The sequence below is a fragment of the Halyomorpha halys genome, unplaced genomic scaffold (assembly GCF_000696795.3).
Source record: "Halyomorpha halys isolate HHAL.00 unplaced genomic scaffold, Hhal_1.1 Scaffold148.1, whole genome shotgun sequence".
Lineage (NCBI taxonomy): Eukaryota > Metazoa > Arthropoda > Insecta > Hemiptera > Pentatomidae > Halyomorpha > Halyomorpha halys.
In genome coordinates this window covers 691,927-717,044 of record NW_027112919.1, presented here as the reverse complement: position 1 = coordinate 717,044, position 25,118 = coordinate 691,927, and the positions used below count along the sequence as shown (strand labels likewise).

Genomic DNA, 25,118 nt, shown 5'->3' with positions numbered 1-25,118 from the left:
GGAGTGGAACTTCATGAACCGTTTTTTGATGTAATCCTTTATTGACTCAATCTGTAATTTGCGATGCGATTGGCTATTTCTTATGAACCAAGGAGCATTAACTACGATTATTAGGACTTTATTTATATAGATTTCAACTAATTTCCCAAAAAATAATTTTACATTCCAGTGAAAAAAATAAATAGGTATTTAAGACCTACATTTCATTACAGATTATAATGAGTTTCAATAAAAATCTGGTTAAAGCGAATTTCAAAAATTCCTCGACAAAAACAAATGGGGTAAAATCTCATTGTTTATTATTTCTTATTATAAACACATAAATTACCCATACAGCATATATTAAATAACATTTCCTTTTCAAAATTATAAAAAATTTAAAAATTCAATTTTAATTTAACAAACAAAACTATCGTCAAAATTATCTTCAAAGCCATAAAAGAATTTTTAATAAATTAAATTATAACCTTTACCGGGGTACTAGTGAATTTTCCGTGTAATTCTACGAAGCAGTGCTCTTTGAAAGAGTAGAAAGAGAGGATTGTCGAAGAAGATGCGATGATATATCTAAGGCAGAGGTAATAGCTGTTCGCTCCCATCTCAGCGCCTGTCAAACTCAAATATCACAGATTTATTCCTAACATTTTTCCTACATCAGATTAAATCAAGAACCAAAAGATTCATTTCTTCACCCTAACACAAATTCGTTTATTGTATTTTTTTAAAATATACATATTTATATCCAGTGTATAACAATGTTAAAAAAAATACCTACATTTAATTTTAAAAAATTAATACTGCATAATAATTTAAAAAAATTATCATCAAAAACTTTATTACATTTTCGTTTTTAGTATGGTTTCATTTTCATTATTATTAAGTATTAAACATAAAGATTAAGGAAAAAATATTTTTATCCACATTGAGCGTGTATTTTGTTATTATAAAACTATATTAAAATAATAAAAAATACTTGTAAACTAAGTTTGTATAAGGCAAAATATGATTGGGAGGGAAAGTGACTATTTTCATAGATTGATTCTGGAAAATTACAATAAGATACAAAAAATCTAATAAGAATAACATGACCTAGGGAAAAAATAGTTCAGAATTAGGAGAATTTCAAATAAATTATCACAAGTCCTAACCAGAGTTGTATATTTGAAAATAGTTTTTAATATTGTACCTGGGAGAAGATAAAAATGGTCACTTGAAAGGCCGAAGAGTTACTGACATGTGTAGTGCATATGTTCAGAAAAAACTGAATAAGTTTTTTTTTTTTTTTTTTTGCGAAAGCCCTGAAACTAAATATTAATTATGCCCTTTTGCGAGGTGTCCCAGAGGGAATGGACAGTAGATATAGTACAAGAGCCCAAGAGGAGGAAAAAGGCAGTTATCTCACACCAAATTTTGATTACTTCAATGAAATCTATGTGTAATTACTAGTCAGAATTGATGAGTCTGCCAAGTGTAGGTAGAGGGAATAAAATTTGGTGGCTGTTTCAAAACGATAAAAAAAAATTAATTTTTCATTCGGAGCTTAAAAAGTGAGAACAACACACGAAAACCTAAGAGAACGTCATTTAAATAAGAGTACATTTTCTAAAATATGATCCCTAATAGAATTATTTACGTTAAATAATTTTCGTACTAAAATCAGTTAGCAAATTTATTTTGAAAAATCTATACCTCAAAAACCATTTGACTTACAGACGTCTATTAGCACTCAAATGAAAGCTTGTTTAATGAGCTATAAAGTCGTTTATAACCTATATTTTAGTAGGAGTAGTTTTCATGAAGTTTGCTAAAATAAATTGATTTATAGTTGTTCGGATAAATTTTCATTCGCAAAATTTATATTCAAATGTGAATATCATAAAAACTATTACTCCTGCGAAGTGTCATAAACTACTTTATATTAAGTTAAATTTCCTTTATTCTGAGTGTACATATTCTGGCAGATATATGTGCGTCATATGGATCATATGGATATATTTTTTCAAAAATTCAACATTTTATACGAACAACTAGAAATTAACATTTTGTGAGTTTATTTTGTCAAATATCATAAAAACTACTACCCCTACAAAGATAAACATTATTAACTATTTTGTAGTAAATTTAACTAGCTCTAATTTGAGGGCTGGCAGACATCTGTACGTCCAATGGTTTCTGAAATGAAGTTTTTCATAAATCAAACTTATTGTCCGACCAACTATAAATCAATATATTTTAGCAAATATCATGAAAACTACTATTCCTACGAAGGTAAAGGTCATAAACTTCGTTATAACTAACTACTAATCTTTTAGTTAAATACACACTAATAATGTTTAAGATACAATGTATCCATTAATTTTATTTGGAAGTTTACAGTTATTATTTTATTGTAATTTGTAGTTATTGTTATATATTGGTCTATGGTTTTAATTCTAATTTTATATAGTTCATTAACAAAAATTGGTTTTAGTTATTTTAAATGAACTATCTACATCAAATGTAAAGTGTTATTTTTAATAATAGGAGTGCATAGTGCGTTATCACAGGTTTGATCAAAATGTTTTGGTGATCTTTTCTCTTTTCCATTTTCATTTTCACCCCAGTCGCTATATTAAAACGATTTGGAATTATGAGACTTAAAAATATTCCTAATAATTGATTTTAAATTCTGCTTTTCCCTACTTTTTTCAGTGAGGTATTATAATTATTTTGTTAATGGAATCTTTATATCTACAATATATAATTTAATTTTTTACAGAATATTTACATTTTATAACTTGTTATTATTATTATTGTTAAAAAACATAATTTATAAATTTTTTTCTTTAATATTTGAAAAATTATTTTCATTTTTTTAGTTAAGTTCATATTTAATCTACTGTACAATGCTAAACATAGTATTATTTTTTCTTATTTTTCGAATTTACCCAACTCATTAGGTGCAATATTTAAGTATTGTTAGATAGCGGTTAAATGGCTTCATGGATTATTAAAAAAAAAATCTGATTTGGTCAGAATTATGTACCATCAGATTTTTACCCAATGAAGAGTGCTAAGGGGGCTTACCTTCAGTTCAAAAGGCTGAGTGAACCCGGAAGTCTCCTAAGCCCATAGGACTGAATCATAGCTACAGTGAAACAGAAAATAATTTTCAGCGATAGCCGGATTCTAATCTGGATCCTTGGATTTAGTAGCACAGTGGCTTACCAATGAGCTACTCGCTCCCATTATGAGACATAAGTGAATTATTTTTATTGGAAATTATTCTTAGCACTACTTTTTTTTTTAAATTTAATTTTTAGTTTTAACAAGAGTACATGAGTAATTGTGACGCTAATTGGACATGTATATTGTTTCGTTGTTATTTAGATTATGTTAACACTGTAACATAAAGCAAAAATTATATAATACTGAGCTAGATATTTTATAAGATTTTTTTTTATTTAACGATTTTTTCATCTTTATAATAAAATACAGGATTTAATTTAACAACTCATAAATTAAAACACATGATTATATCCTTTGAAGGAACAACCCGTAGGTAGCACTTCAAATAAAAAGATATTGAATTGAAATAAAAAATATAAATCTGAGAGAGATTTGTGAGAGATTGATTGATCTAGAGAAGGTGGAAGAAATACATTGCCTTTAAAAGAGAAATGATGGCCTTTGAAGAGTATTTCAGGGAGGAATGAGAGCATTAGGTAGCAACTGGAGTCTTCTTTCTCTCTCCCTCAGGTTAGGCATTAGAGTCCCCCCTCTTTACATTACTCCGTCTATATCCCCCCCCCCTTGGCTCATGGGCCAGGCACCCAATTTTATCTCTCTCTCTCTCTCAATAATATTAAAAACAATGTTTTGATAATAATAACACAACAATTGATAACAAAAAATTAAATACAGTTTATGTTTTAAAAAATCTATAAAAATTGTATATAATATTAATCATGAGAGATAGTTGACCGTGGATGACTTATACGAGAAGAAGATGGTTGGGGAGTCTGGTCAAATTAAAACACAAATAAGTTGCAGTAATTTATTTAATTGTGCCAACGTTTCGGCCAGAATTTTTTGACTTCAACGGGGCTAAGAACAGAACAAGATAACAACCAATGAATACAGAAAATAAAAAATAAACAGAATGACATAAAGTAAATAATTATGCAGAATGGAATTAATAAAATAAAGTGATGAAAGAAGTGGAAAATAAAATGTATACATAGGTAATTGAATAAGTAGGTAAAATAACATAATTAAGGAAATAAAATCAGAATGAAGTTATACAATGCAAAGAAATATTAATATATTAGTTTATTAATAATTTAAAAATTAAAATTATAGAAAGAAAAATAAAATTGAGAGAATGAAAATATATGTAACAAATTAAATAAGTAACCATCATAATAGATAAAGAGGCAAAATATAAGTAAAGTTTAACAAAAGAAATGAATAGAAAAAAAAATATTTTGAAACAACAATAATAATATATAGTGGTCATAACTAATAACGTGGGTAAGGAAAATTGAGAAAAGAATACAAAAGAAGGGAGATGGGTCAAATAAAGATAGGGAGAAAAAAGATAATAAAACATAAAACGAGTGGCAAGTGGCTTCTGTATAAAGTAAACAATTGTACACAAATATTATTTAATTTATAGAAATAATGGCTTATTATTCTCGGCGGAGAAGCCACTTGGTGGTATGTTATTAGTTATGTTCACCATATATTATTATTGTTGTTTTCAAAATATTTTTTTTTCTATTCATTTCTTTTGTTAAACTTTACTTATATTTTGCCTCTTTATGTATTATTATGGTTACATATTTAATTTGTTACATATATTTTCATTCTTTCAATTTTATTTTTCTTTCCATAATTTTAATTTTTAATTATTAATAAACTAATATATTCATATTTCTTTACATTATATGACTTCATTTTGATTTTATTGCCATAATTATGTCATTTTACCTACTTATTCAATTACCTATGTATACATTTTATTTTCCACTTCCCTCATCACTTTGTTTTATTAATTCCATTTTGTACAATTATTTACTTTATGTCATTCTGTTTATATTCTCTTTTTTTTATTTTTTGTATTCATTGGTTGTTATCTTGTTCTGTTTTTAGCCCTGATGAAGGGTAAAAATTCTGGCCGAAATGTTGACACGATTAAATAAGTTACTTCAACTTATTTGTGTTTTAATTTCACCACACCCCACTACCATCTTCTCCTTGTATATAACAATAAGTTAAACGAATTTGGGCTATAGATTCTTTGAAAAATATTGTCCGAGCATCAGACAACATCCAATTACCATCCTACTTTCAGAAAAAATTAAACTGTTTACATTTCAAAAGAGCAGGTTATTTATTATTCATGTTTTGTTTTTTTTAGTTCGTACCCTCATACAGAATAAAATATTGAGTAACACGTACAAATACAAAAATGTATGCAAGTGCTCAACCTTTCTTTTACCCTTAGGTATTATAGGTAAGGTATGTAAGGTAAGTTGGGTTTGTGTAGTCCATTGTGTGCCGAGAGACGCAGGCACCAATATGCATTTCAGTTATATGTTGAGCGGAGAGATTATTCATGTTTGTAATATTTCATCTTATTGTATGAGTATATTTCAAATACTGTGGAATAATGGGTATGAATATGTGTATAATGGGTGTGGAAAAATAAAATCAGACTTCGACATAAAACAATGAAAACATAAAAATAATTATTTTCTCCTACATTAAATTAATAGCAATAATAATGTATACTGCTATGGCCTATAAAGTGTCAGCGGTTCAGTACTTTGAAAGAAAGCAGTTTTTAAAACAACGGTTATACACAGGAAATGTTTCAAGATCACGCTCAATTGCCAAATCTTCCGACCAATTAATCTTACCCACTTTATGAGGCTGGATGGGCCCCAGGAGAGCTTCAGAATCCACAGGGTTTGCTCACAGCTATAGTGTAACAGAAAATAATTATGTGCCACAGCCGGATTCGAACTCAGATCCTTGCAGTTGTAGCATGGTGTTTTGAGAATGATGACCTCGATCAGGTGGATGGAGTGGAAAAGTACATATGCGAAATACACCCCTTTAACTAAGGAAAAATTCAACGAGACCTTCGGAGAGAGAGAGTTCAGCATGAGAGGCCTCTGGTTTGGATCTCGCGGAACAATACCAGATAGAACAAGGAGCTTCTTAGAAGACCTAGGTGATGGCATCGGGGATATTGCGGTCTTGGCGAAAAATATTATTTTGGATTCCTTGGGGATCATACACTACATTTCCATCACCTGCATGGGAAGTTGCCCTGAGATTATTTATTTTACGTTAAGTTTTATTTTTATTTTACTTTATGTTTTCAATTATCTTACTAAAATACGATAAATGGTAATAATCGTAATTGGTTATAATTCATATAACTTTTTATCAGGAAGACACCGTCAATTTGAGGTGGCTATATCAAAATATGATTTAATGTTATTCAAATGATTTAATTTAGTATTACTTCTGTCAATTTTACGATAGTAATAGTATTTTAGCAACACATACCCAAACTAACAAACCTACGAATTTGGATCTGATTACAAGTCTAAGATGGAATCATTGAAAACGTTTAATGATGAATCAGCTTTAAAAACGAATCGGCTTAGTCAGCGTTTCTCAATATTCTGCTAACGATTTCAGCGGGATATATTACCTAATATTAATTAGGCATTATTAAAAAACTAACCAAGGGTAGCTAATTTTGACAACAAATTAAGCGAAATTCCAAATAATGCTATTGGAAAAGAAAAACATGTTCAACCTACTGCTTCATGTAAAGAATTATTTTTTCTTATATAAACTAGGATTGAGAGGTTTTAGGAAAGAGGAAGATAGTAGTTTATTTTTTCTCTACAATTCTGCGAAAGATAATACATAAAAATATGGTGGAATGATAAATATTCATGACTAATAGTACAGTTCGAAGGCCCAAAACTAGATTTACATTTTAAAGGAGGCAAGTTAAAAGTGTACAACCAAGCGATGAATATTCAGCCAGTTGGAGAACATGTGCCTTCTGCAAATAGGATCCTTAATTCAGCTCAACTTTTTAAACAAGGAATCGGAATAATTTATTAAATATGGGCAAAATATAAATCGAGATAAAAAAATGAATATATTTCTAATTTGTATATATATATTAACTATATATATGACTATTGCGAAATATATTTTAGGCTCATTTTAAACAAAATGCCCGTTTTTATTATTTTAGAAATTCAAAATGGGACTAGTGAACTTTTGTTGTTTACTATGTGAATATTTACATATTATAATGAGCAGTTATTGATCATCTTATAGCTGATAATATTTAATATTAGTTCAATTGATCGCAAATTGTTTAGTATGCCATCAAATATGAACACGGACTCGCAATTTTCGAGTATTCTATTTTTCTTTATGACACTTGGCAGCCCAATCTGCAAGAAACATAACCATAGTGTTTGGAAAGGGGTGTTATACATAAGGTAACGAACGGACCATTCGACGGTGGTCAGGGCATCAGTGCTGGCAGTAGTGTCTGGACATCCCTCGGTTAATGCTAGAATTCTCGCATGCCGGAAAACTATAGAAAGTAAAAGAGAAAAACTTAAAGTATTGGTAATGCAATGGATTCCAGCCCATTGCGGTATACCTGGGAATGAGGAGGCGGATTGACTTGGACGGTTTGGGGTTAGCCAACCACAGCCGCTTCTTCCAATCACCATGGACATGGCAAAAGAAATGGTCCGAAGCGCCAACACTGAAAGAGCAGTGGAAAGGAGTAGAGGAGAATGTGGGGCAAGAACTGGGCGGCATTGCTAGATCCTAAGAGGCGCCTTCCAATAACTTTACCAAGAGCGGTGGCTGTGCCATGCTTCAGGTTGGCCACTGGACATGACTATTGGCGGCACAACCTGAAGAGAATAGGAGTGGCTGAGTCTTCAGACTGCGTCTTGTGTGGAGATGGTGAGATGACCAGCGTTCACATATTTACATGTGCGCCAACGGCGGAATTAATTACTGACAGGAGTTACGTGAACAAAGCTAAATTATACTGTGCTGTTCGAAACAAAATGACAGAAATGTCCCCTTTGGCGTAGGAAAAAAAAAGAAAGTAAAATACGATAAATGGTAATCATTGCAATTGGTTATAATCCGAGACAGCTTGTTTTGGTTTTTGTTATTTTTGAGGCTTTCTATCAGAAAGACATCGTCAATTTGAGGTACAGTTAACATGGGAGAGGTATAGCTTTGAAAATTTTGCTCATAATAGGAAATCTAAATTTTCCTAGTATTTCATCTGTTTTTTTTATACATTTGTCTACCTTCTGTTAACCGTTTGATATTGTTACGACCGCTTGTTTACGTTACTCCCCATCTATTATCAATTGAGTCTTGCTGTAGCCTCCTCGCAATGAGAAGATTGAACATTCCTCTAACCAGTACACCCCTAACGTGAGCGTTATTTTTCTCATTTGAGAATTTTGCTCACCCGCTTATTTTAAATCATGAGCTGAGGCGAGAATTGCCTAGACCTTTTACAAAATCTGGATTCTTTAGCCTTTGATGGAAGAATTTCCAATTTCAATTTCAAATTACATTGACAAGCGATTAACCTGGAATCCTCACACCAGTTTGAAAAGACAGGAAACTGCACGTCGATTTCGACTATTACAGCTCTTACTAGACAAACGGTCTAAACTTCCAACACATTACAAAAGACTGATCTACATGACTGTAATAAGGCCAATTTGGAGATATGGAGTTGAGCTTTGGGGCTCCACTAAACCTTCGAATTCCTCTCGTATTCAATCCTTACAATTCAAAATCCTTCGTAAAATCCTCAATGCTCCTTACTTTTTCACCAATAAAATCATACATAAAGACCTCAATGTTCCCTATGTAACCGATCTAGCCCGAACTAGATATCACTCCTTCCATTATAAACTCTCTAACCACTCAAACCCCTTAGTTTCTAATCTTGCATCCTCTTCCATCCCTTACAATCCTCCGAGGCGCCTGAAAAGAAGATGGCCACGAGACCAGCTAATGTAAAATGTCATTAGAGTGCTACCAATAGGTAGTTTCTATACACACCTGTAACTCTCCAATTTAACTTAGATTAGATTTACTAAATGTATTATAATGTACAGTTGTAAATAGCAATAAATAAATATTAAAAAAAAATACATTGAAAGTAGTCGTAAAGATTTTTGTCATTATCGCATCCACTTATTAAAAAAAAACAGAAAAGAAAAACTGCAAATCGTCTACCATGAGATAAATGCTCACGGGACATCTCTTAAGGGACAAAAAAGTAGGACGCTCCGGCAGGTTTAAAGAACTTGCAAAACAACTGAATACAAGTGTATTTACAGTATCTCGACACTTAAAGACCATTGGTAATGTAAAGAAGATAAACCTATGGATTCCTCACGAGCTTAATGAGCAGCAACTGAAGTCTTATGAGACAGGCGTTCCACTGATTACTAGGTACAAAAAATATCCCTTTTCTCGAAAGAATAATCATGCGTGATGAAAAGTGGATTGTATACGACATCATACGGCGTCAGTCAGATCATTGGTTATATATGGACGAAAGACTGGAACACAAGCCTAAATCAAATTTCCAAAAAGTATTAGTTTCTGTGTGGTGGCCAATGGCAGGAATTAGTCAATAGCAATTCTCACTTTATTCACCAAACTCATCTCCAATATCTCTTTAGAAATTCGGACCACTTCCTTAAAGGGAAAATTTTGAAAATGGAATGAGAATTATTCTCAGGTCAAAAGGCATTTTCTGATTTAATTTCTTCGCATAACCCTGAATTTTTCAGTTCAGGGATTGAAAAGTAGATAAAATGTTGGGGAAAATGTATAGAAAACGGAGGTTAAATCTTTTCTGATGATGTTTAACTAAATAACCCTATCTGGGAAAACTGACATTTCATATGAAGCGACAAGTTACTTTGGATTCAGATAACATAATGAGAAGTTATAAATTTATTTCACGAAAATGGGGAATTGGCAGAAAAAAGATATCCACAAATTTTTAATTTATATGAAAACTCGTGTTTTTACAGTGTTGGTCATTTACCTATTTGTTTATATTTTTTTATTGGTATGCAAAATTAATATAGCATAATGTTTTGTAAATATGTTGCTATTTTTAGTACATTTACTTTTGTATAACATTAGTTCATTTAATTACAGAAACATATAGAGACTCAAGAAAAACCTTAATTCTAAGGAATAGTAAATCTTCATTATTATAATAATTTCTGTACATCTATATACTGCAAATATTGAGAAATAAACAAAAGAACTATCTAATATTTCCTCATTTCATAAGCTTCAAAAGCTTTAATTTGAATTTAACTCATAAGTACTGAGAAATGAATAATTTATAAGGAAATTGAAGACAAAGTAGCAATCTACGAGTATAAAATAAGGAGCTTTCTATCAGGTATTCCCTTTCGTCAAGTTATAATTAAAAAATTACTAAGGGAATATTTCATAAACTACTTTTATATTGAAAATGTTTTCTGATGAAAAGTTTTCTGTTGATATGTTGTGTAGAATATTAATGTCAAAAATACGAGGGTGGTTTGATATGTTCTCGGAATCACCGCTAGAGGTCAATGCTAGAGCAACGCAATAATCACACATCCTTTGTGAGTGAACACGTGGCGTGAGTGGTAGTGATGACTCTTTGTTATTGTTTTATGCGTAATGATTTGTAACAATGCAAAAAACTGAGATTCGAGCAGAGATTAAGTACTTTGTAAAGAAAGGTACGAAAGCAAAGGTAATTCATGCCGACTTTCAGAACACACAGGAGGACTCTGCTCCTTATATTCAACTGTTGCCAAGTGGACCAGCAAGTTTAAATTTGGTCGGGAGAGAATAGATGATGACCCGCGTAGTGGACGGCCAAAAAGTGCTACGACCCCAAAATTTATCACAAAAGTGCATAAAAGGTCATGGAGGATCATCGACTGAAAGTGTGTGAGATTGCTGAAGCTGTAGGGATGTCATCGGAACGGGTATATCACATTTTAACCAAAGAATTGGGAATGAAAAAAATATCCGCAAGATGGGGGTCGCGGCTCTTGACAATGGACCATAAACGCACCAGATTGGAAATGTCCGAACATCTGACCCGTTTTCAGCGCAACCAAGAAGATTGTTTGCGTCGGTATGTGACTACCGATGAAACTTGAATCCACTACTATACCCCAGAGACAAAACAGCAGTCAAACCAATGGAAACATGCTGAGTCACCACCAACAAAGAAAGCAAAGGCAGTACGTTCGGACGGAAATGCCATGGCCTCAGTTTTCTGTGATGGAAAAGGCATTCTGCTTGAATGCTAAACTGATAGTTTATCTTCCTACTGGCCAAACAATTACGAGGCAATACTACGCAAACCTCCTTGACCAACTACAGGAAAGGATATGGGAAAAAAGGCCTGGTTTGGCAAGGGAAAAAGTCATCTTTCATCAGGACAACGCTCGCTCGCAAACAAATGCTATTGCCATGAAAAAACTTCAATTAGAAGTGTCCTAAACTAGCAATTTAGAATCCCACTTGTCAAATATGAGGTTGCTTAATTGCTAATGTCGAAAGAAAATTAAATGTTTGTCTGTCCTACGCAATCCTGCTCACTCCGTAGCTCCCGAACAATTTTCAGTTAGGCTAGGGAATAACTGCCGGGGAATTTTTTATCTCTACGCTCAATAGAAGTTTCACAAAAACAAAAATAAGCCTATATGCAAAGATGTATGAAACTGTGTAGTTTATAAGTTATAAATTTACCTGCATTGACAATGTTCAGCACTAGGTAATTCCATTCATCACGGAATTTTCCATTGTGATTGTATATTGGTGAGTATTCATAACCGTGACCAAAAAATGTGTGACAAAAGTAAAAAAAAAAATTTTATTTTTGAAAAAGCTTGGAAGTGGACAAAACTTTGTTAAATTTCGGGGTAGATTTTAAAATAAAAACCACGAAACTAATTATTTCAAAGAATAACGACAAAAAAACAATTTTTTTTTTATGAAGATGACTGTGATGAGTAAAATGGTTAAATTTAAATTATTCATGATATATTGTGAATATAATTGACAATTATAATTGTGTTTAGGTACTCGTACTATTAATATCTAAGACATTTTTAGGTATTAACTTGTGAATCATATTATACAAACTGGATATAGTTTAAAACAAAAAAAAAGACAGATAAGCAAATGTGTTTTATATTATTCTGGGTGGAAAAGCGAATTTAGATTATAATTTCTATACAATTCAATCCATTGTTTTTGTGAATTCCAATGGAAATCACGGTTTGAAAGCACTCTGATAAGTTCCGTTCAATGTAAAAAAATTTTTTTTTTGACCGGATCTAATAGGTCACGCTTAAAAAACATATATATATGGTTTTTCACCAAACAGGGTGATTAAACGGTCAACTGTCCAATGCATTGGAAGTTGTTTAATCGTCCAATTTAAAATAATAGTTACTGCAATGATTACGTTGCCTCGGCAACAAAGGGGGCACCAGAGTATTCCCTCCCAATCACCGTTTAATTATTCGCTGTTAATGATGAGAACTGCCCAAGTCGATAATTAGGTTAATAATGGAACGAGAGAGCTGGTGTAAGGTAGAAGTGTCCAGAACAAAAGTCTTCTTTAGCACCTGTGCTTAATTTGATATCTAATTACCTTATTAGACGTTACATTATTATAACGTTCTCACTTACAGGTTTAGAAAGTGAATATAATCATATTTTTGTTAATTTGTTTAGTTTTTATTACTTTATTATTATATTTTAACAGCGAAAAGTATAAGATAGTGAGTATACTAAAACTATTTGAATAAAAAGCAAAAACTAATTGGATTTGCTCATATCGACCCTGTATTATTTATTGATATGAAAAATAATTCAGGTTTGATATTTATTACTGCTAAATGATATGTTTTAATCTGTGGTGGAACAGTCTTTACTGTTGACTGTGATAGATAATTTTAATTTTTAATTTAATTTGAACAATTGACTAATTAGGGTAGTTTGAGGACTGATAGAAATGACCTATGCAGAATAGCCTGCATGAAGTAGTTTTCTAACTGTTTTGTTCTGAAATTGTATTAAGATTGTCCTCGAAGATTAAGGTAAAGAAGCAGAGGTAGACTGAGACCAGGAGGGCTGGACCAGGCTGCGTGCTGGAGGATGCAGCCGGACGGATGCAGGTGGAAAAGGTGCAGTCTCATCTAAAAGACGCTCACCCGAGCGCTGGGCTGCACCAAGGTTGAACCCCAATGAATTCATATTTTTTAATAATTACAAAATAAGTAAAATAAATAAAATTGATTGAAAAGTTCTTAGGAACCATGTACGATGGGCTACACTAAAAAGAGCTCATCAGATGGTTAGTATTTGAGGGATAAATGCCATAACACAGTTTGTTACTTTTTTTGTATCTTTTATGTAATTTTAAATTATTGACTGGTCAAAAGTAATTTTTTTAAATACATAACTTTTTTTTAAAGTTTTGTTATTTATGGTTTTTAGTTAAAATTGAACACAGACTTCGACCAACAAATATTTTTTGTCTATATGTGTTCTTTAATTGTTGAATAAATCCATTTTTTGTATATACTTTTAAACAAACATATTATTAAAATACTTTTAATAAAGTAGTCTCTTCTGTTATAACTTTTTTTTAATTCACAAATTTTTTGTACCAACACTAAAATACCTCCATTATCCACTTAAGTATTTTAGGGCATAAAATTAAGTATAGTGAACAGACTGCAAGTGTACTTCACTGCAAATTCATTTGCCGAAATGTTCTGACTCAAAACTATCTATTTATTTATTTTTAGGCCCGTCAAATAATTCTTTTTTAAAACATTTGACAAAGTTTGTACACTGGCTTACAGCTAACAACAAAAGTTTGACCATAATTGAGCAAGTGATGTTATCTTAAGAAGAGTTGACCATTAAAAATAATATCACATTTGGCAAAAATATAGATCTGTACATTGTATAATATAATCGTATCTATATGTTCGAGTAACATTGTTTGCATAAAGATATATACAACTAAAAAATTTAAATATGGATTACCTGCAGTTGTGTGCTAAAATTGCAGTCCAACAAAAAGAAAGTAGAACTTACCTGAAAATAAGAGATAAATAATAGTTAATAACATGATAGTAATTAATAATACAAGCGAATAAAATTATTATAAAATAATTCATCTTAAGTAAAGGCAGCAGAAAATTTTTGAAATGTAAAGAAACTTAATTCGAATTCTGATTTTTTTATTTTTCCAACTCTAATTTTATTTTTTATTTTAAATTGAGTTTTTTTTCTGAGTTATGAAGTATCTTAACATAAACAACATCAAAATAAAAAAGTAAATAAATTTTATTAATTTGTAGTAAAATGTTTCTGAATATAGGAAACCCCTAAACGTTAATCAAGCATTTGAAATAAAACAACAAGTCATATTTTCACTGTAAATAAAATAATTGGACTCTCTGCTTCAATAAAATATTTATCATTTAATCGAAATAATGTTTTTAGGTAAGGGGAGGGGCAGAGGACTTTTTTGCTTCCATTAAAGACCTATAAAGCACCAGGGTAGGAATGTCAAGATTTATTTCCCTGTGCCTCCCTTCATTAAATATTGACTAACTCTGGGGGGATTCGAACTCAGTACGTTCAAGATACTAGACTCTAGACCTATCGTGTTTTAGTTAAGTAACATGCTTTTAAACTTAATTTACACAGCTGTACATACAGCTGTACCTTAAAGAAAAATAAATTCTAAATACTTTCAAAAAATTTAATTACGATTGTATTGGATAATGTATAATCGAATAATTATTTGACTAAGATAGTGAGCACAAAAATCAAGAAAATAATTAGTAAGATAGATTATTTGAAATAGCTGTTAACAATATGCTTAAGATAAAAAGAAATAGAACATGAACAAACATTAACTAATACCAAAAAGATAAAAGGATAACATGTCAGTACATGGTAAACAATGCAAAGTGTAACCTCACAAAATGTAGAGCAGAGTAATTAAATACAAAAAAAAATTACAGTGTTATATATAGTGACTATTGTCAATTGTAAATGAAATGAAATGAAAAAAAAATTTTATTCTGGGACATATGTTTCCTAAGAATAAATACATGGTCCATACATTAAGATTTTTATCTGGCAAGTATTTACAAGTTTTCATTAAGTAAAACGAAATCACATTGGGATATTGGCTTAACTACAATGTTAGTCAATATATGCCTATTTATTTGATTATAATGATGCGGAGGTTTGGTTATACAATAAGTGGAGGAATAGGTGTTATTTAAACGAAAGAATGGATGAGGACTGGCAATGGAGATGGGAAGAGAACTCCAGAAGGAGATTGCTCGTATGACGAAGGATTTGCTAAAGGAGGTGGTTCTATAGGAGGGCATATATAAATCGATCTGGTGTTCAATAAGCGGATGATTTTAATAATTTGATGTCAAATTTAAAATTACTTGTATATACATATATAAAATATGTATATACATTATATAAAGAAGATGGTCGGGGGGAAAGGGAGGGAGGTCGAAGAGAATAAAAAAATATTGATTTGGACGTTTCGCCCCACTAATATATTATATACATGACAATATTTCCTGATAGAAATAGATGTAATTGACAAAATAAATTCACAAGTACATGAATATGGGGCATGCCCGAAACGTCGTACAAAAAATATAGAATAGTATTTTGTTCTAAATGGAAGTTTTTTAATCTCATATTAAAAAAAAAAATACAAACAACTTTTTAAGAGAAAAAAGTCAAGTTTTTTTTTATAATTATTTCTAGAAAATACTAATAAAATAACTTCAAGTATACTTCACAAGTATTTCAGAATATTTTAGACAAAAAAGAGGACAAAAATAGAGGATTTCTGATCGGAAGGACAATTCCATTTAGAGGGCCAAATGGCAAATAAACGTCTTGCATTTTATGCATTCACTTTACACTGCCTGTCCTTTTGTTGTTTGTAAATTATTGAACTCCCAGTTGTTTTTTCTTAACTTCTATGGTTCAAAATTTTATTTCGAAGATCACTTAGACACTATAATATTATCTCAAAGCTTAGAGCATCCGACGCTGAAAACCCTTCGGGAGGATGACCAAGGATTTCCAAACTGAGGCAAGATAGCAATGAAACCATAGCTTTCATGTTGAGTATATTTCTATAACTAGAGCTGCGTTTCTTAAAGGATTGAATCCGTAATGAATAAGAGACTGTCTCCGCCATATTTCAGGTCCTACAAAGTAAGAGAGATGAGAAGACCTCCAGGGAGGAGATGAATAAACCTCCCCTCTGCACTTCTATGATAGCAAATCTTGAAACCAGATTACATGTTGTAACGAGACACAAAACCTTATATCCCTCAAGCTACACTGCTGAAAAACCCGTTCCATCAACATCCTACAGTAAAATGACCTCTTAGGTGAATGCTTGATACAGCCAACAGAGCCGTCTTTCACCAAGTGAAGGGCTTAACATAATTTTCTTAACGGCATTTGGTTATAAACAACAAGCAGTCTGATGAGAAATTATTAGTTTATTAAATAGTGGAAATGTAACAAAACAATAAAAGGGAAAATGAAACGTATACAAGAGGTACCTGAATGGGCTTTAAAAATATAATTTCAGTTTAAAAAAAAAATACTTTAATTTTGAAAATTGTATTTATGAACTTACGATAGAATACATCTTGATTAAATGATGGAGGCATGGATACATTATATGTTTTTTTATTAAGTGTTTTTTTAAAAATAAAATGAATAAATATTACAAACATTTTATTTTTAATATATTAAATTAATAGGAGTGCGGTGGTACCGTGGTAAGGCACGATGCTACTAACTGCAAGGGTTCGGATTCGGCTGGGAAGAACATTGTTTTATGTTACACTGTAGCTGTGAGTGAACTCTGTGGGTTCTGGAGCCCTCCTGGGGTCCACCCAGCCTCATAAATTGAGCAAACTTAATTAGGTATAAATCTGGTGGTCAAGCGTGATTCTGACCAAATCACCTCCTTGCACAACCGTTAGTCTAGTAACAGTACTTCCTTACAAATTACTGAATTCCTGACCCTTCATGTGTTGTAAAAGTACAGATTTTTTTAAATAAATATTTAATTAATAATAATCAGGTTAAGAATAGTGTCAGGGGTTAGAGCAAAAATTATAGTATAGCCATTCCAAAAAAGGTCAGAAGTGTGCGCAGTACAGGTTTTAGAATAAAACAAAAACCCGCACTGCGCATATCCTGACAGTTGTGGACAGTCAGAAGTGGTAGTGAGAACAGAACTGTCAGTAACTTTATTGTACAAAAGATTCTAAAGCCTAGCGTCTACGCATGGAACTCTTTGAATCGACTCATTGTGACTGCGGAAAATCTCTGCGTCCCGGGTTGCCCCTATTCATCGTTGCGGAATAATATTTCTTCATCTTCTAAATCTCTCTCGATTATCGAGAGTATCAGGCCTTTTTTCGTGCAATATTGGCCAGCGTGAGCATAAACCAGAACACGCTCTTGTTTCTCGGTTCGTTGTTTAAAAATTTTCATGTTTTAATTATTTAATTTTTTTATATTTTTGTGGTATTGATTGATTTTTGTGTTACTATGTTGTGGAGTACAGAGTCTTATGAGTTGCTCGCTGTGAAAAGCAATACACACGTGAATGTAGTTACATAATTATTTTTAATAACTCGTGTACATATTATATGTTGCTGTAAAGCATGTTTGGCAAGAAATAAAATGTAGTTTTCGTCTTATAATAAAATGAATAACACAGGCTACGAAAAGTAATAGCAGATTTACATTTAAACCAAATGTACAAAGTAAGCAACTCATTTAAAAAATGAAATAAAAAATAAACTGAAATCTCATATTTATTTACAAGTAGCCATAGTACAAGAGCCGGGAAGAAAAAAAAGACAGTTATCTCACCCCAATTTTTTATTACTTTAATGAAAACTAGATATAACTACTAGTCAAAATTGATGAGTCTACCAAGTATAGGTAAGGGGAATAAAAAATTGTGGCTGTTTCAAACCTTAAAAAAACTTTATTTTTTCATTCGGAGCTCTATATCTTAAAAAATAACGACAACATTAGAAAATCTAAGAGAATATTATTTAAAGAAAAGTAAATTTGATGAAATATCAGCCCTAAAAGAGCTAGTTACGTCTAATAGTTCTCGAGATATAGCTTTTTAAAAAGCAATATTTATTAAAAATCTACTTAAAGAATAGTAGTTAGTTAACTTATTTTGAGAAATCTATATATCAGGATCTATGTGACGCACAGAAGTCTATTAGCACTCAAATTAAAGCTAGTTTAACGGACTATAAAGAAGTTTATGACCTTTATTTTCGTAGGAATAGTAGTTTTCATGAAATTTGATAAAATAAATTGATTTATAGTTGTTCGGACAATAAGTTTGATTTATAAAAACTTCATTTCAGAAACCATTGGACGTACAGATGTCTGCCAGCGCCCAAATTAAAGCTAATTAAATTTACTACAACAGTTAATTATGTTTTCCTTTGTAGGAGTAATAGTTTTTATGATATTTGACAAAATAAACTCACAAAATGTTAATTTCTAGTTGTTTGTATAAAATGTTGTATTTTTGAAAAAAATATATCGCTAGATCCATAAGACGTACATATGTCTGCTAACACTCAATATAAAGGAAATTTAACTTTCTATAAAGTAGTTTATGACACTTATCTTCATAGAGGTAGTAGTTTTTATGACATTCGCATATGAATATAAATTTGGCAAATGAAAATTTGTTCGAACAACTATATATCAATTTATTTTAGCAAAGTTCAGGTAAACTATTACTCCTACGAAGATAAACATTATAAACTACTTTATAGCTCATTACACTAGCTTTAATTTGAGTGCTAATGGACATCTGTGCATGAAATGGTTTTGGAGATATAAGTTTTTCAAAATAAATTCACTAACTACTGATCTTTCAGTATGTCTCATACAACATTTTTCTGAAACGTTGCTTTTTAAAAAAGCTATATCTCGAAAAATATTAACGTAAATTACTCTTATTTTAGGGCTCATATTTTAAAAAATTTACTATTATTTAAATCACGCTCTCTTAGGTTTTCTTGTGTTGTTCCTACTTTTTAAGATATAGAGCTCCGAATGAATTTTTTTTTTTTTATCACTTTGAAACAGCCGCCATTTTTTATTTCCCCTACCTATACCTGGCAGACTCGTCAATTTTGGCTAGTAATTATACCTATTTTTTCATTAAAATAATCAAAAATTGGGGTGAGATAACTGCCTTTTTTCTCTTCTTGGGCTCTTGTAATTCCTGAGAATGTGGACCTGAACGCAGCTAAAGGCAGGCACTTGAATATGGGCGTATGAGCTGTTACTACCCAGAGCATCAATGAAGAAACTGGACAATAACAAAGGGTCTCTAAGCCTCTGCCATTTTAATCTTCGAGGAGGATTATATGGATGAGTACAGCTGGAATACTGGAAGATCTAGAGGATTAGTAAAGCTTGATGGAAATTTTAAAATATGAAAGCTATGATGTTGAAATGGGTCAATAATAAATGTTTTATTACAAAATACGAATACAATTGTTACGTGAAGCTTATATTAAATAAGTTTGATATTTAAGTAATAATATGTTTCTTCCAATTCAAGGCTGTTGCTCCATTTAAATTAGAGAAGAATGTGGAGTGTAAGTACTTAATATTCATTAGAAAATGGGATATTTAACATAGCGGTCTATGAGCTATCATGTAAGACTTAGTCAAATTTTAAAAAAAACTACTGTCATATTAACAAAATAGATTAACAAACTGAACTTATCATTAAAAGCGTTGATAAAAAAATATCAAAAGGGGTTATGATCTTAAAAAAATTATTATATACACATTCTTAATTATTTATGGAACAGCCACCATATAAAGTTAGCCTATACAATACATTGTTGCATAAATCATTGTAGTTATTTTATAAGAATAGTAAATTGAAAATCATCTATACAATCCAATGACAAACAATACACAATCTACATTCCAACAATGAAAAAAAAAAAAAACCCTCACTACTTATTTAACAAAATAGAAACAAAAACTAAACATCCTAATGAGATGATATGTGTCCAGTTCTAAGAGTAAGATTTTAAGTTACATAAATAAATAATAGTTCAAGATCCAATCTTAAGGGTACTAGCAGATATTTCTACAAATAATTTGCGTTGATACTGTTAAGTTTCGGCATATATCGGATTCGGTCCTTCATTGCCCCCATATCGCAAGCTGGACAAAGTTTCTGTGGGCGAAACTTTAAGATTGAATACTGTTAATAAAAATAATTCAGATTCTATTATAAATCAAGGTATTAAATACAAATTAAAAAATTCAAAGTTAAAAATATTAATATAAATATTTTGTGTTTATTTTTCTAATTTACCGTTTTCCCTTATTTTAAAATTTATATAAAACAATCTAAAATTAACATACTAGTAGAATATATTAGATAAACCGACATTTCGGAGTATTCCGTCCTCAGGGTACTTATTGTATAACAAAAATATCCTAGTTCTGCAATTATTCACTATGTCTCAAATCCAAATATTTTACTTCATCAATTTTCAAAACACTAGATTTCTAATTTATATTTTAAATTAGACCAGCTCTAAACATCCCATTTACTACAAAAACTTACTATACACTACGATAATCAGACCAATTAGGACATATGGAATTGAGCTCTGGGGCTCCACCAAACCATCAAATTCTTCCCGCATCCAATCATTACAATCCAAAATCCTACGTAAAATCCTTGATGCTCCTTATTACGTCACAAATAAACTCATTCACAAAGACCTTAACATCCCATTCGTTGCAGATTTGGCCCAAAACAGATATGCGTCTTTTTATTCCAAACTCCTTAACCATCCTAACCCATTAATTCTTAATCTTTCATCCTTAACAATCCCTGATAATCCTCCGAGGCGTCTGAAAAGAAGATGGCCACGGGACTTTCTAGTTTAAATTAATGTTTGAAGTACTACCAATGGGTGGTTCCTTCCCAAGATTTTCAAGTGTATATGATACATACTACATATTTACCTGTTGTATTATTTTGTACAGTTGTAAATTACATTAAATAAATAATTAAAACAAAATATTTTTAAATTAAACCAAGTGGTTTCTCATATTAATTTAATAATCATGTACTCTTAAAATCGACGAAGTAAAATTTATGGATATCAGATATAGTGAATTACGGCAGAGCTAGGATATTTTGTTAAATAACAAGTACCCTGAAGACGGAGTACTCCGAAACGTTGCTGCATTTTATTTATATTATTGCTAAGTGTAGATGTATTAACCAATCCGATATTGCAAATGTCTTAGTCAGACTATCTCCTTCGATACCTGATCTCTGAGGTAATGAAGGAAATGAAGAGGAACAGAGAAGCAGATGACACCAGGTTGACTACCTATACCTGTTGTTAATCGGGATGATAACCAGGATAATCGTAGAAGGCAATTATCCAAATATATATATATATATTTATTAATTAAGATTATTTCTGTCCTACTAAACTATTATTATTTAATTTCTTTTCCATAGGGCTTTTGTGTTTACTAGTTTATCAATTATATAGCTTTATATTTATGAACCCCACGTCTAAGTCATCAACAACTCCCACGGCATTAGAGGAGCTTCAATTCTTGAGTACCTCAATTCGTATATATTAGATAGGTAATTTACAGGAGCGTACAGGGAGCTTATCATTGCATTGCAGGAAAAACCTGGCGATTGCTAATTTATGGGACAGGTAAACGGTATCCAAATTATTTAAATTATGTATTTAGCTGATTTACATCATGAGTAAAAACCCAAAGTGGTGTATCTGCAAATTTCGGACTAAAATTTATCTGAATTATGGTTGAACTTTTTTTTCATTTTAGCATAGTAAAATGTGACTATACTCCACAATGGTTAAGTACCAACGACAAGCAATGCATCTAAATAACAAATCTAATCCTTTACTTTAGATTACTCAGATACAATACTATTCAGTTACATCCTAATAAATATAACATACAGTACGCGCCTATTTATTGATTGGTTAGTAGTAAAGAAAAAACCTCTAAATTTAGTTATCTTGGTAAACAAGTAACTATTATTTCTAAAGCATCCAATAATAATCAACATCAACAAAAAAAAAATGGCGAACCATTTGGTCTATTTCATCTTATATCAAAATAACTTCTTCCTAAATCTTGATAGAAATTAATTATCTAATTATAAGCGGCTGTGATAAAATAAATACAAGATTTATTTATATTTTAATATTCATATCCTGGACGACTCAACAAGATAAATCAAAGGAAAAAGCAATAAATTAATTTACTGTCAATTTCCTGAAGATGTATATTGTTCGCTTTAATTTTATAAAATATTCACTAATATTTTTCAATGGTGAAAAAGTATTTTCAGCCGAATCAGCAGGGCTAACAGCCCACATTTACGTAACTTTGGCACGAGAAGTCGGCACGCACCTAGATATTAATCGAAACAGCTACATTTTTGGCATAGTTCCAGGGGCTATTATAAACAATTTTTCGAGAATAAAAAGCTTATTTTGGAATGTTCACGTCTGTAGCGTGCACGTAAGAATTAGAGCAGGAAAAAATGAACTTTATTATAAATAATATACAACTTCCTTCTCTTTCACATACCCAGAACATAAATATCGATATATGTAGAACCTTAAATAGTACTTTTAAGTTATTCTTTTTGAAAAATTATTAAAAAAAAAAAAGAATATATTGAAACTTGAATTCGTAGTTGTAGGTAAGGAAAAAGGTTGAGAGCAGGGAGCTTCCAAAAGCACTTAAGTTAAAAGTACTAGTAAATAACTGGATCATGACAATAACTGGCACACTTACTTACCCTTTGGTATTAAAAGGTAAATGACGAGGAAGAATTGGTTTTTGATTTTATTATTATTTAATTTTATATTCTAATTTCACTTAGTCATATTGTAATTGTATGCATAACAAATAAATCCTATTTTAATAAATATTTCTTTCCGATACTGAGTTCAATGTATGTTCCTTACTGGTGCCAACCTATCTAATACATATTTATTACTACTACAAAAAAAAATCACTGAAAATGTAAATTATAAAATTTTTATTACTACTGCTATGCGTGTTGTTTATAAGTTAAACTATGAAATTCACCCACCAAACGTCCATGCATTCGGATGGAGTCACCTTAAATTTAAAAAAAAAATTTTTTATTTATTTAGTAATATTTATCTCAGTTAAAATGATACAGGCGTGTAGAGAAACTACCCATTGGTAGCACTCAAAGAAAAAAAAAATTTTTAAAACCCAATTATATCGTTTATTACAGGTGATTTTTTACCATGCACGGAACTAGTGGTTAGTAATTCCTAACCAGTTCAACCAACGTGGTCACTAAAGCAGTTCTAAAAAATTTTTAAAAAATCGGAACCAAAAAAGGTTTGGGTAGATATAGCGCCGTAACTATACATAAAGTATTTCAATGATGTCAGAATAATTTTTTAAGAAAGGAATTTTCAAGTGCTGACTAAGTTTCGTTTTGACTAATGTATATCTTGAATTAGCGATTCGACTCTGAAGTGCTGTGACTATAAATTTATTCTATGTAACATCATTAATACAGATTAGAGAAACTAGACACCAATAGTAATTTATAAAATAAACAAAACCTCTGCGAGTAGAATAAGAGACCGCTGGAGAAAATGTCAGTTCCCCCTCCACCCCCCAATTTTTGGTTACCTTAATGAAAACTATGTATGATTACTAGTCAAAATTTATGAGTTTATCAAGGATAATTCATCCCTATTCCATCAGTCTGCTGGTGTACATCAGGGTAGTATCCTTGGTCCTATCCTTTATACAGTTTTCACAGCTGACATCCCAACCCATCCTAACACTAAAACCCATCCTCACCACGTATGCCGATGACACATGTCTATTGTCAGTTAACAACTATTGCCCTACAATATCCTTTAATAATACCCCACTTATTCCTGTCGAACAGATCCGTTATTTAGGACTACATCTTGACAAACGACTGACATGGAATTCTCATACAAGACTGAAAAGACAGGAAACTGCACGTCGATATCGACTATTACAGCACTTACTAGACAAACGGTCTAAACTTCCAATTCATTACAAAAGGCTGATCTACATGATTGTTATAAGGCCAATCTGCACATACAGAGTTGAGTTTTCGGGCCTAACTAAACCTTCGAATTCCTCTTTCAATCCAAAATCCTTTGTAAAATACTCAATGCTTCTTACTTTGTCACAAATAAAATCATACATTAAGACCTTAATGTTCCATAAGTAATCGATCCAGCCCGAACCAGATATCACTCCTTCCTTAATAAACTCCCTAACCATCCAAACCCACTAGTTTCTAACCTTGCTTCCTCTTCCATTCTGGAAAATCCTCCGAGGCGCCTGAAAAGAAGATGCCCACGAGACCTGCTAATGTAAAAACTTCATTGGAGTGCTACTAATGGGTAGTTTCTCTACACGCCTGATTCACTCCATAATAACATACATCAAATTTACTAAATATATTATTATGTACATTTGTCAATTCCAGTAATCATAATAAAAAACAAATTGTGTGCTGACTGACATCAGTAAGTCCAATGGTTTCTGAGATATAGTTTTTGTCCGAACAAAAATAAAAGAACATCTTGTGAATTTATTATGTCATATTTAATTCTTAATCTTTCATCCTTAACAATCCCTGATAATCCTCCGAGGCGTCTGAAAAGAAGATGGCCACAAGACCTTCTAGTTTAAATTAATGTTTGAAGTACCACCAATGGGTGGTTCCTTCCCAAGATTTTCAAGTGTATATGAAACATACTACATATTTACTTATTGTATTCTTTTGTACAGTTGTA

At 31.2% G+C, this 25,118-nt stretch overlaps 1 protein-coding gene across 1 annotated transcript in view; it reads right to left on the bottom strand.

Moving 5' to 3' along the window:
- LOC106678602 (neuroglobin) overlaps window positions 1-25,118 on the bottom strand; it is a 396,383-nt gene that overhangs the window by 284,863 nt on the left and 86,402 nt on the right. The gene's annotated exons all lie outside the window — the stretch shown is intronic.